The sequence below is a fragment of the Amborella trichopoda genome, chromosome 2 (assembly GCF_054954075.1).
Source record: "Amborella trichopoda isolate Santa Cruz 75 chromosome 2, AtrichopodaSantaCruz75HAP2 v2.0, whole genome shotgun sequence".
NCBI lineage: Eukaryota > Viridiplantae > Streptophyta > Magnoliopsida > Amborellales > Amborellaceae > Amborella > Amborella trichopoda.
In genome coordinates this window covers 62,298,692-62,312,074 of record NC_142337.1, presented here as the reverse complement: position 1 = coordinate 62,312,074, position 13,383 = coordinate 62,298,692, and the positions used below count along the sequence as shown (strand labels likewise).

The 13,383-nt window shown below is 33.4% G+C and overlaps 1 long non-coding RNA gene across 1 annotated transcript; it reads left to right on the top strand.

Annotated features, from left to right (window-relative positions):
• The first annotated feature begins 11,439 nt into the window (after positions 1-11,439).
• Positions 11,440-12,937, top strand: LOC148783410 (uncharacterized). Its single transcript, XR_016050023.1, has 2 exons — positions 11,440-11,739; positions 12,160-12,937. It is a non-coding gene; the product is annotated as an uncharacterized LOC148783410 (long non-coding RNA).
• The last annotated feature ends 446 nt before the right edge of the window (positions 12,938-13,383 follow it).

The window sequence follows — 13,383 nt, the reverse complement described above, 5'->3', positions numbered from 1 at the left end:
ACTCTTGTAAGTTCCATTATGTTTAAAATTACCATGATGACCCTAACAAATATACCCACTTTACTTCAAGGATGAGGTTTCAAAAAGTGGCTCATTTAAGGGGCAGCCATTGAGCTCGCAAGTAGCGCGGCTGACTTTCGATTCTTCCGTGCAGATGATATCATTGGATTCTAAACTTTAAAGTATTCATTCTCCAAATACATTCATCTCCTTACTTTTCATTCAAAAGATATCTATATGCTTAAAAAAATAAAAAAGAACAAAATTTAAAAATTTAAAAACAAAACAATGGAGTTGCCTTTTGTGCAAATTGGAAAAAAAACATGAATGCCTAGGTCACAAGAAAGGTATTTCTAATATCGCTATAAGTCGTGTTATTTCCTAAAAGCTTAGTTTACTTGGGTTTAGAAAAACCAGGCGATCTAACCGGTAACTACCCGGTTAGATCGGAACTGACCCCTTGCCAGTTCTGGATTCGGACAGTTTTGATGGTTAGCTGGCATTTAAAAAAAAAAATTCAAAAAATACATATATAAAATCCCAAAAACAAAGAATTTAGTTTGTAATGTATTTTTTAATATTCATTACATTATGGTAAATATTAAAAAATGGTCATTAATACTCACTTTTATATTTTACCATCTTTTTGCACGATAAAATAATTTGTGCTCCTTCCATTGGCATGGGTCGGTCTGAGCAAAGAGAGTCCAGTGCACTAATCAAGGAATCACTATCCCTTACAAATATTGAGATATATATATAGTGGATTAAGCATGGAGATAAAAGAATAAGCAATCGGGTATCATTTCTTTACCATTTGAGGGCAAGTTAGTGTGACCCAATAAAAATTTTGAAAAAGTAATTAGGAAATTAACTTTTCCAAATTTGATTTTTCTTGGTTAAAGTTAAGGTATACACTGTAAGATACGAATGTGGACCTTTTAGAGCCTGGTTTTGAGAAAGGGCTCGTCAAATTTGTTTGAGACCATTGAGCCATGCCAAAAAAGAATTCATTATTTAAGATGTAGCTCCCGTAATATAAATTTAAAGGATAATTACTTTTGAACTGGCTTCAACTTATTCATATGTTTATAAGGGATTATCTATAAAGAGATCATTTATCTTTTGTACATGGAAGTCACAATCACTTTTGTCCCTTAAGTTTCAAAATTGGTGGTTGTAAAAGTATCATTAAATAGACAAAATTCAAAACAAAATCTCGGACTTTGTGACTCACCCAAAACCATCCAATTTAACTTCTAACGCGTGGGAATTATTATGATCTCCATGTACAAAAGATAAAGGAAAATGGTTATTATCAAAATACGTAAATCTTCACCTCATAACTCATTGAAAATTGCAATTTAAGTATTGAAAAACCTTTATATCGGTCATCTCGACTTGAATATTATGGTTGTGAAAAAAAATTAGAATTTCACAAATCGACAATATCTATACCATTTTTTTTAGTTTCAATTTATTGTCGTTGTTAGAAATTAATTTTAGAGCCATCATAGAGATTTTCATCATCAAAAGGTATTTTTCAGATGAGGATTTGAAGTGAGCCTTTATTTTGTTTTCACAAAACTTAAGCCTTATATATGAAGGGTCACTTTGTAGACAATCTTTTATTTAATTGTTCGTATTTTTCAGCTAGGTTATGACATAGTTCTAAGGCCCAACCGCCTGGCCAAACTAAATTGAAGGACAATATGGTTTATTTATTTATTTTCCATTCTTTCTCAATTTAATTTATAGACACATGCACAAGCTCGCGCGCGCACACACAAACAGTATTTTGTGAGTCAGGGAACTTATGAGCCCCCCAACTATTGAGTGCCCATCTTTGAGATGGGCGTTCAAGGGCACCTAGAATTGATGTGCAAAAAAGTTTTAAAAAATATATTTTGAAGGGTAGAAGTCCTCTTTTATTCAACACCGTGAGAGTTGGCTATCGCTATCACCAAACCCAACAGACGTGAGGAGGGCATACATTGTCGCCCTATCGTCCTCTATTCCCATCGTGCCCTACTTCCTTTCTTCTCCCTCTACTACTTTTGTTCTCCTCTTTTTCTCCTTTTGGTGGGAAGCTTTGTACCTAGTTCATTATCTCAATAAAATTATAGTTAATTTTTTTCAAAAATGATAATACTCTTTTATTTATTTATTTATTTTTTAAAATATCCATAGCCTAGATCATGAATTTCTAAAAATTTTGATCCAAAATCCATCTTTAAAATAAATGTTAGTGGTGCACATACATTATGAGCCAACAGATTCATAGAAACCCATCCATAAATGTATATATATTTGTTTTATAAAATTTTAGAAGTATTTTAACTTATTTTGTCCATATATTATTGCTTTCGTGACAAATGCCTTATCCAATGGGGCAAGGATAATAAGAATGGAAAGCAAGGAAGCGCACGTGGCTACCTTCAAGCGACCCTTATTCCTTTGTACCCAAAAGGCAAGAAAAGAGCAAAAAATAAAAAAAAAGATTCAGCTTTTGTAGAGCAGGGGCGAATACCACCAATTTGTACCATGTGTACTCACCGTCCCCTTGTGTTGTGTGCTACGATGAGAGCACGCTTTCCTCTTTATGAAAACCTGACATTCTTCTTCCACACTTACTTCTTATTAATTTTATTTTTTGTTTTTTTTTTTAAAAAAAAAATAAATTCAATGGTCGACAAGTGCCTACCTATTTTCTAAGTCATTAGTAGTTTTGAAGGCTTTTAGTGAGAATGAAAACCTAAATCTAAACTCGACACAAATAGTAGTACTACCACCACGACCCAACCCAGTTCTCTCTTTGTTTACTTGTACATAACATGCATAAGATACATTAGGTTTTTTTTCCATTTCTTTCGTTTACATGTACTTAACATACATTAGACACATACAACCCTCTCTAAAGAAAAAGATATTAAAAAAATTAATGAGGAAAAACGTAAAAGGAAAAAAGAAAAGAAAAACCAAACACTATCAAATAAGTCCCCTCGGTAAAATTTAATGGCTTAACACTCCTAAATTGTACTGAGAAACTTGGACCATCTTATTAGTCAAAGGGAATGGCAATCGTTCTGGCAGGTTTATTTCAAGAAAGAGTCAATAAATGATCCGTATAAGTAGCGAAATTGTATGGTCGAAAAGCATGAGCATCTATGGATAGAATGAGATATACAAATCTCGACTGTAGGTTTTTATGGTCAGGTGGTAACTCGGTGTTAGAAAGTGCAACTCGGATAGAGTAATTGGTCCTGGTCGGAACCAATTACTCGGGCCGAGTCCCTGTAACTTCGCCTTATTAGTGTTGAGGACTGTAGCACCAAAGAAAAAGATCAAAAAATTATAAAAAATCCTAAAAAATAGTAAATGTATGCTTAAAGTAAGATTAGGCAAAACACTTCAAAGTGGGCATTTTAAAAATAATCTAGAAAAATGAAAACATGTAAAAATAAGTATTTATGGCCAAAACATTGTCCTATATCTGCCAAAATAACAGGAAACATAAAAAAATATCCTAAAGAATTTCCTTATTTTTTAGATTTTCTATGATTTGTTTAGAATTGTTTTTAGTATCCCCGAGTTAGACACCCAACTCAGGCTTGGCCCTTGTTGAGTAGAAATTAATAAAAACAAAAATCAAGAATCTCATACCTGTTAAAGGATTTATATAGAAATGAGTTGATTACTCTAGCATACTCTGCCCAACTTGTTTTTGACTAGCCAGTCTACTCATTTAGTGGGAGTGAGACTCCAATTTGAAAATATTGGGAACTTATAGGACTATTTTCAACATATGGATATGTGTCTTTAGTGTTGAGTTAGGTTTTGAGATAGTATATATTTGGCACAAAAAAGAAATTGAGTTTTCTCAAACAAAGAGCACTTTGTTAATTATTTTTTTTGATTTGTTTGGCTCCCGTTATTGTTATTGTTATTGCTTAATGGTTGTTTCATTTATTGATTTTAGCACTATCGACTGCGTTTTTTGTTTTTTTTACAAATGTGGGGGCAACCCGCACTTTGATAAATGAGGTTTATGTAATAAATATAAGGAAAAAGTTTATGTGAGGATACAACCTTATAATGTAGAACTACAGATGCACGTCAAAAATCCATCAGAAAAGTTAGTTTTAATGTTGAAAAACCCTTTGATGGATCAACTTGACATCGAGATGTATGACCATGAAAAATAAAAAGATTTTAAGTCTCATAAATAGTGCATTTTACAACAGATTATCTATGCCGTCCATTTTAAAGATTTTCATATGTTTATAGATCCACTTGATTTTAACCATTTTTAAAATTTAAAATTTTATAATTAAATATAAAAATAGATTTTGAGAAAATCTTAAAAACATTTTACATCAAAATTATATACCATCATAAAATTTGAAGGTGCACCTTACCTCTATAGCTACGGATGCATCCGTATGCCAACTCCACCCTAAATATAATACTTAGTTGTCTCTTTCGAAGAATTGGGTTTAAAAATAATAAAATTATGTCGTACCACAAATAAAATAAGGAATTACACGGAGGTCAAATTTTTGGAAATTTTACACCGAGATCTTTCTTTTTTTGCCCAATTTTGCACCTTTGTCCAATGTTCCAAACATTCAGACGGTTTTTTTACGTAGTTTCTTTAATTTGTTTGAAGTTTAGGGATATGTTTGTGGTCTAGATCCTCAGAGTTCGGCTTTCGATAATATTGACGGTGAATTTCACTATAGGGATTGATCCAAGGTTCTAGATCTCGGATCTCTTATTCAGACATGTCTATGGTTTAAGACCTCGGACCCATTTCTACACTTCAAAAAAATGAAAATAATAAAATAAAAAGGCAAAAAAAACAACAAAGGCATCGGTCAAATGTTTGGAACATAAGACCAATGGATCTCCTTGCAAAGTTTGACCAATTTTGGACCTCCGTATAATTATAATATTTAAATATAATATGGTCTAATAAAGATGAGGACCTTAACTTTTCCTTAACCCGTCTCCAGCACTGGTAAAGAAGGTAGGTTGTGTTAGGTAGACAGACAACATAAAAATTTACCACATCTTATCATGAATCATAAACTTATGTTATTAGCCGAACCCAGATAATTAGGATAAACCTTGGATGATGATGATGGACATAAATTTTCCTAAAAAATGAGTATGATATAGGAGCAAGTTTAGATTTAGGGGTGGCAATGGCTTGCGCCAGCCCTTTCGCTAGTCCCTAATCCCTATAGGGTCAATTTGAGCATGGCCTGGCTCGGACTGGGATGATGAATCTCAAGCCCAAGCCCACACATTCTTAGGCTAGTAGGCCAAATACAATCAAAGAAAAAAAAAAAGGAAAATTATTAAGAAAATAATAGTCAGGTTGGGGCTAGCTTGTCATGCCCTTGGTTCAAGCCAAGCCCTCGAGCAATGGTGGCTTAGTCCTAGCCCAGCTAGGCGAAACTTGTGGCCTAGGTCCTAGTTTTTGGGCCTCGGGCTGGGTTACCTGTCCCATTGCCACCCCAAGCCCATTGCCACCCCAAGCTTCGAATTACTAGTGTAAAAAATTTCGAACTAGGCTGGTCAATTGCTCATGGGCCGGTCTTGAGTAACTTGGAATCGGACCAATTAACAGTTCGAGTAGGTCAAGTACAAAAAAAATGTTTAAAACTGGTCAAAAAATTCCAAAAATATATAAAAATGTAGGTTTACTTGTATTTTGTTATTGCCTACAATTATCTTGAAAAAAAGTAAAATTAATGAAAAACATATGTTGAAGCAAATTTTTATATAAATTCATATATGAAGAGATATGCAACAATTTAGAATGTGACATGCATTCTAAATAGCTTAAAGATGTAACCAATAAGAGAGGATTGATTGAAGAAATAAAGAGAGAGAAAGAATAAATTGTAGGCCCACCGAGACCCACCAATTGTAGGATTCTCGTGAACCTTTAGCTTGCGGAACCGGAAATCCCAAACATCGGGATTCCACCCAAGATCGTGTACATGATTGACTAAATGCTAAGTAGATGAATATAACTATAAATCGAGTGCGAGAAATAAAACAAATACAAAAAAGCATACCACAACAACACAAGATTACATGGTTCACCCCATAGGGCTACATCCACGGCCTTTGCAACTAGAAATCTACTATCACAATGAAGATTACAGTTTTGGGTTACAAGATAATACATATCTCTAAACATCGGTAAAAGACCATTACCGATCTTCTCATCTAAACTCGCTCTCCCGACCGAGCAATACTGTCGATCAACATCATCTTTCCCACCACAATACCACTATCGGAAAGATAACCTTGAGAGCAACCGAGTGATTTTCTCTATCCAGAAGTGAAAGTTAACCAACCCAAAACTCATGGGAATACCGCCTCTTTGTCGGAGCCATGCCTCTCTCTTTTGGAGATCCATTCCCATAATCCCCAAAGGTGTGACCCTCAAGTGATGAGTATTATATCATCTTTCACTCTCTTATAAAGATATCACTTTCTTGCTTTCCAATAAAGTCATTTGTCTATTTCTTATAATACCCTAATCATTAGCAGAAATATGGGTATGGTGATTTAGATATCACCAATCTTCACATTGATAGCAAAATTATCATACTTGCCTTGACAACCTTCATTGAATAGATTTTTTGATTTCTTTATGCTTGCCTCCATTGTGGAATGTTGATAAACACTTTGCTTTCATATTTCTCCACCTAAAATCATAGATATTTTTTTATTTCTTCTCACTTGCCTCCATTGTGGAATTTTCATAAACACTTTGTCTCCATATTTCTCCACCTCAAACCATGTATCCATCAAATTCCACCATTCATTATTTTTTTAATGCAAGCCCTAGTCATGTACATACCTATGCTCCGATACCAATTGTAGGGTTCTCGTGAACCCCTAGCTTGAGGAACTGGGAATCCCAAACATCAGGATCCTACGCAAGATCGTGTACATGATTGACTAAATACGAAGTAGATGAATACCACTATAAATTGAGTGTGAAAAATAAAGCAAATACAAAAAAACACACCACAACTCAAGATTTATGTGTTTCACCCCATATGGCTACATCCACTGCTTCGGCAACTAGAAATCCACTATCACAATGAAGATTACAGTTTTGGGTTACAATAGATAATACCTATATCTAAACATCGATAAAAAACCATTATCCATCTTTCCTTCTAAACCTGCTCTCCCGACCGAGCAACATCTTCTTTCCCACAACAATACCGCTACAAAAAATATAACTTTGAGAACAACCGAGAGATTCTCTCTCCAGAAGTGGAAGTTAACAAATCCAAAACTCATGAGAATACCACCTCTCTGTCGGAGACTATGTCTCTCTCTTTTGGAGACTCATATCCATATTGGAGATCCATTCCCATAACTTCCAAAAGGTGACTATCAAATGATGGATATTATGTCATCTTTCACTTTCTTATAAAAATATCAATTTTTTGCTTTCCAAAAAATTCAATTTTTTATTTTATATAATACCCTAATCTTTAGAAGAAAATATGTGTATGGTGATTTAATTATCACCAAACCCAACAACAGTAGGGTTAAGAGTTAAGATTTTGAGAAAAAGTGAAGCCCACATTTTAAGTTAAGATGTGATTGGGTGATTGTGTGAGGTAGGATGACGTTGGGAGTATGTGATGTTCTTACTTTGAACTTAGGCAAATGGAAGAAATGTGAAAACTAATGAATAGTCAAAAAATCTAAAAGGAAAATGTCGTTCATGTCAACCACACTATTTTAATGTAAAAGATAGATAAAGATAAAGCAGGATAGAGAGAGAAGAAAAAGAAGTTAGAGAGAGATAGTCCCAGGACCTTTTCTCCCTCTTATTTTCTTTCCGCTTCTATTTAACTTGTTCTTCCTCTCCCTCTCTCAAGAGAGGTGGAGAGAAAAGGCAAGGGCCTACTGTCCTTGAGAAAGAGAAGTGATGCTGAACAAAATCTAACTTTGTTATCTCAACGAGATTGAAATCCGGGAGTAAATATTCTCTTTATTCACCAAGATTTTTGTCGATATTTACTTAATAAGCTGCTTCCAAAATGTGGCTTTTTCTTTCTTTTCTCCTCCATTCATTTTTTGTGTGCATTTTTCTTATTAATTTTGTATTGAATGAATATCACTTGGGGAAAAAGGTGCTCGTAATGGATAAACTCCATACTCATCTTCCCAGCTCATCATATGCTCCCGAGATGGATACATCCTAGAAAGGAAATTCAAAAAAATTATATATATATATATATATATATATGGTGTAGTTTTTGTAAGCTTGCAACCTTAAACAATCTAATTAAGGCGCACCTCCAAATGTTAACATAACGTGTAATTTTGGTGTAAAACATTCTTCGGATTATCTGAAAATCTAGTTTCATATCTAATTATAAGATCAAAAAATGGTTAAAATCAAGTAGTTCCATAAATATATGAAAATCTTGAAAATAGTTGATCTAAATAATAGATTGCAAGATACATTATTTTTAAGACTCAAAATATTTTTTTCATATTCATACATCTCGATGTCGAGATGATCAATTAGAGGATTTTTCAATATTAAAACAACCTTTTTCGACAGATTTTTGAGGTGCATTTTTATTTCTACATATTTAAGGTAGCAACCTTATATAATTTTTTTCATATATATATATATATATATATATATATATATATATATATATATGGAAAAAGTTTACATAAAGGCTAGGTTCTAAACAATCAAATTAGAGCCTATCTCAAAAATTTCATTAGAAGAAGTTGTTTTGATGCTCAAATATGCTCAAATTGATCATCTTGACATCAAGATATATGGACTTAAGAAAAAAATTAGATTTCAAGTTTTGGAAATAGTGCAACTTGTAACTCATTTTTTGACCGTCAATTTTCAACATTTTCAAGTTTTCATAGATCAGCTCGGTCTATACTATTTTTTAAGCTTTAAAATTTATAATTAAAGACGAACATATATTTTAAGGCTAGTCAAAGATTTCCAATATTTAAACCACATTTCTCCACATTATTTGAAGGTGGGCTCTAATTTGATTGTTAAGATGCTCACACTATGGAGTAATTTAGCATTATACTCAATAAATTTGGATATTTATAGACCATTGTTTTGTACATAGATGTTGTTTTTGGTAATAGTATTTTGGTTATTAGGAAGGGTATAACATAATTTATATGGAGTGTGACATCACCCATATGGAGCATTAAATGTCACTAATATGCTCTATATGGGTGATGTCGCGCACCATATGTATGACGTCATACTTTTCTTAATGGCAAAAAATACCTTTTACAAAAATGCTCCACATACAAAATAAGGATATCGAAATGTCTAAAATTTGTTAAGTACAATAATAAATTAGTCCATAGTGTGATCACCCTAACATAACTCGAGTTATGTTGTATGCCTTTATTATTGTATGGACACTATAGATTAATTTATCAATGTACTAAACAAATTTTAGATACTTCTATACCTTTGTTTTGTACACAAAACATTTTTTTAAAGGAAAAACTTCCTAGGCTCTAAAAAATAAAATTAGAATATACCTCAAAAATTCACAGAAAAAGGTTGTTTTGATGCCCACATATCATCAAATTAATCACCTCAACATCAAGATGTATGGACATAAGAAGAAATGGATTTCAAGTTTTGGAAATAGTGACTCCTGTAACATATTTTTGGACCGTCAATTTTAAGGTTTTCATAGATCTGCTCGATCTACACTATTTTTTAAGCTTTAAATTTTATAATTAAAGATAAATATATATTTTAAGTCTATCACAAAGATTTCCATTATTGAAACCACATTTCTCAGCACTATTTGAAGGTATGATCTAATTTGATTGTTTAGATCATCTGCTTTATACAAACCGCACTATTTTTTAATAAGCCTATTTTTGGTTTTTAAGATGATGTGTTATCAATCACATGGGTTGTGACATCACTCACATGAAGCACACTTCCATGTGGATGATGTCACACCCCATGTAAATAGTATACCCCTCCTAATGACCAAAAAAACCTTTACTAAAAAAACCTCAATGTACAAAACAAAGGTATATAACTGTCCAAATTTGTTGAGTACATTGATAAATTACTCCATAGTATGAGCACCCTAACATAACCCATAATTATTTTAAGGACACAGTTTCTATGCGGCCAGCCCGCATACTGCACAAATGCGGGCTTGGAAATAAATATTTTTAAAAAATATAATGATCCTAATTTTTAGAGAATATATAATCTTTAACATAGATATCATGAATATGAAAAAAGATAAAAATAAAAAATTTAAAACTATAAATAATAATTATATTAAGAAAACATTTCGACTGTTAGTTACACTTTTTTTTAGATGGACCACCTTTTTGCACGCATCTTTAAGATGGATGCTTTATACATCTGGACCTCATATTGTATAAATGTGATCCAACCCGCATGAAACAATTTTCCTTATTTTAATATCCCCTGGCCAGCATATGATAGAAAGGTAAAACCCTTTCATTTATAATCATGGTAAAAAAACATATATAGCCAACTATGTTTCTTAATTGAAATTGTGAAATAAATATTTTGGTTCTAATTAATAAAGGGTGCAGTTTGCATACGGATGCATCCGTAGGTGTAAAGGTAAGGTGCACTTTCAAATTTTATCATGGTATATAATTTTGATGTAAAATGTTCTTAGGATTATCTCAAAATCTATTTTTATATCTAATTATAAAATTTTAAATTTAAAAAATGGTTAAAATCAAGTAGATCCATGAACATATGAAAATCTTAAAAATCGACGGTGTAGATAATATGTTGTAAAATACATTATTTTTTAGACTTAAATTTTTTTAAAGTTTCATAGTCATACATCTTGATGTCGAGGTGATCAATCAAAAAGTTTTTCAACATTAAAACTGCCCTTTCCGATCGATTTTTTAGGGGCATCCGTAGTTCTACATTATAAGGAACATCCTTATATAAACTTTTTCCATTAATAAAAAGAAGGGAAAATCGGAAGTTGGAAGCAGTTCTTGTGAAATCTGATACTGCAAAAACCGAGTCGATCTCCCACCTTTTCAATTCAATGCTAAAAAAACCCAAAAACACAACAAAGAGAGCGTACGGAGGATATTCTTTACCATAAAAAATAAGCCAAAACAGCAACTTTAAAAAACAGAAAAAATTGGAGATACTTCCAAAACTGCCAATTGTAGTCAACCCCGAATCGTGTATTGTGCACGTGTGCTTGCGCGAATATTTTTGTCCTTTTGGCAATATTAAAGGGTACTTTCTCTGTCCATGAGAAAAACCGAGGGCCATTGCCAACTCCAATTAAAATATTATTCCTTCTCTTCACTTTAGTTTATAAATACAGCACCTCACCTCCCTTCTCTTTCAAACCATCAAACCAAACCCTTCTGCAATCTCCATCCACTTTCATATATTCTTCTGCCTTAAAACCATTGTTTTCTTCATCTCAATCAACTCACCTTTCTGCAGAGCCTAACTGAAATTACATATTTTAGCAAGAGTTTTCACCTGAGTTTCTCTTTGTTCGATAGTTTGGCCTCGCAAAGTAGCAAAAATTTAAGTTTTTGCTAGCCTTCTTTTTGAGAATTTGAGACACTTAGGGGATCAATCATCTGGAGTAGCTGCATTTTTTGCAACTCAATCTCTGGTTAAGCCGCTTCCATTTGGTATATTGCCGAGTCATTTGATCGAATCTCACTCTTTTCCTCTCATATCTATTTGGGTACTTGCTTTCATCTGTGTAATTCTCATATATAATAGTGCAGGAATTTCTCGATCGATAATTTTGCAGACGTATCTGACATATTGTAACAAGCTTGCTGAATCTCTCCTTCTAACCCTGTTTTCGAGTATTGTCTCCTTTCCCACTACCTGTCCAAAATTTCAAATCAATCCTAGTCATTTGGCAATCATAACTACCAAGTTTTGTTTGGATTTGACTCTGAAGGCACACATTTTTTCTGGATTTTGATCAAATTTGTCTTCAAAACCAATACATTTTGCCTTGTTTCTCTTCTAATTTGTCTAAAAGTTCTGCATTATTTTAGCCAATCTAGTCCTGCTTAGTACTGCCTCTTTCATTCTAGGGAGAGAATAAACAGGGGAGCACAACCACAATTGCTCTCTTTTAGTGAGGAGAAATCAAGGAACAGAGACAAATACTCTCTTTCATTAAGAGATAAGAAGAAGAAAGCAGGTGGGTCTCTTTCTACTTGGTGAGATATGGACAGGGTGACGAGGATGGCCTCACAAAATGCAGTGGTGGTGTTTAGCAAGAGCACATGCTCCATGAGCCATGCCATCCAGACCTTCTTCCACGAGCGCGGTGTCCACATCACTATGACTGTGTACACGGTCGATGAGCTTCCCAATGGGAGAGAGATAGAGAGGGTGCTGACCAATTTGGTAGGCCGGGGCCCTCCGATCCCGGCAACTTTTATTGGGGGCCATTTCGTGGGCCCTACCGAAAGGGTTATGTCCCTTCACCTCAGTGGCAAGCTTGTGCCCATGCTCAGAGATGCAGGGGCACTTTAGTTTCAATATCTGCTCTGCTCTGATACCATGGTGAAGAAGTTTTGCGATCGTTATAGAATGAGAAAGAAAGATGAAGTAGTTATAGTAGGTCTTCCCTGTGTTTTTCTTTTTGAGCTTTATGTACATCTAAGCTCTTTTTGTTTATGTGGAAGCTTTTGGGCATTAGAAGAGAGAATGTAATATTTCATGCATGTTCAATAGCTATAAGCTTTTTCCTTTTGAGTGTGATTTGTATGTATTCAACTAATGCAACTAAGAGTTACGCCTTATGGATGTAGAAATTCAGGTAATGTAATCTCTTCTTTATCAATTTTTATAGAGCTTTTCACATGGGGACTCTTTTTGTATCTTTTTATTTTGATTCGGTGTTATTATTCCAAGAATTGTACTTTTATTATCATTTGGTGTTATTTTTCTAAAAAATTACACGATCACCTTTCTTTTACGGTTTTTTCTTTTTTACCTAAGTTGTCATCTTGTCTCGCAATGACAAAACCTGATTGTTGTGGCTAAGTTAAAGAAAGTTTTAAATTAAAAAAACTCCTCTTAAGTAGATCGTTTTGGAGTAAACTTATATTATGCTCCCCAATAGTATATCCCATTCTTTAATTTAATCATAATGCATTTAAAGAGTATATGGGGTTAATCACATGTCCGGTGTTGTTATTGCAAGAACAGAAAGTAACATAAAAAATAAAATAAAGAGAAGGGGTGCTCCTCATACTTTTTAGAAAGAAAAACAACAAATGGTAATAAAAAGACACCAAAATGTGTCC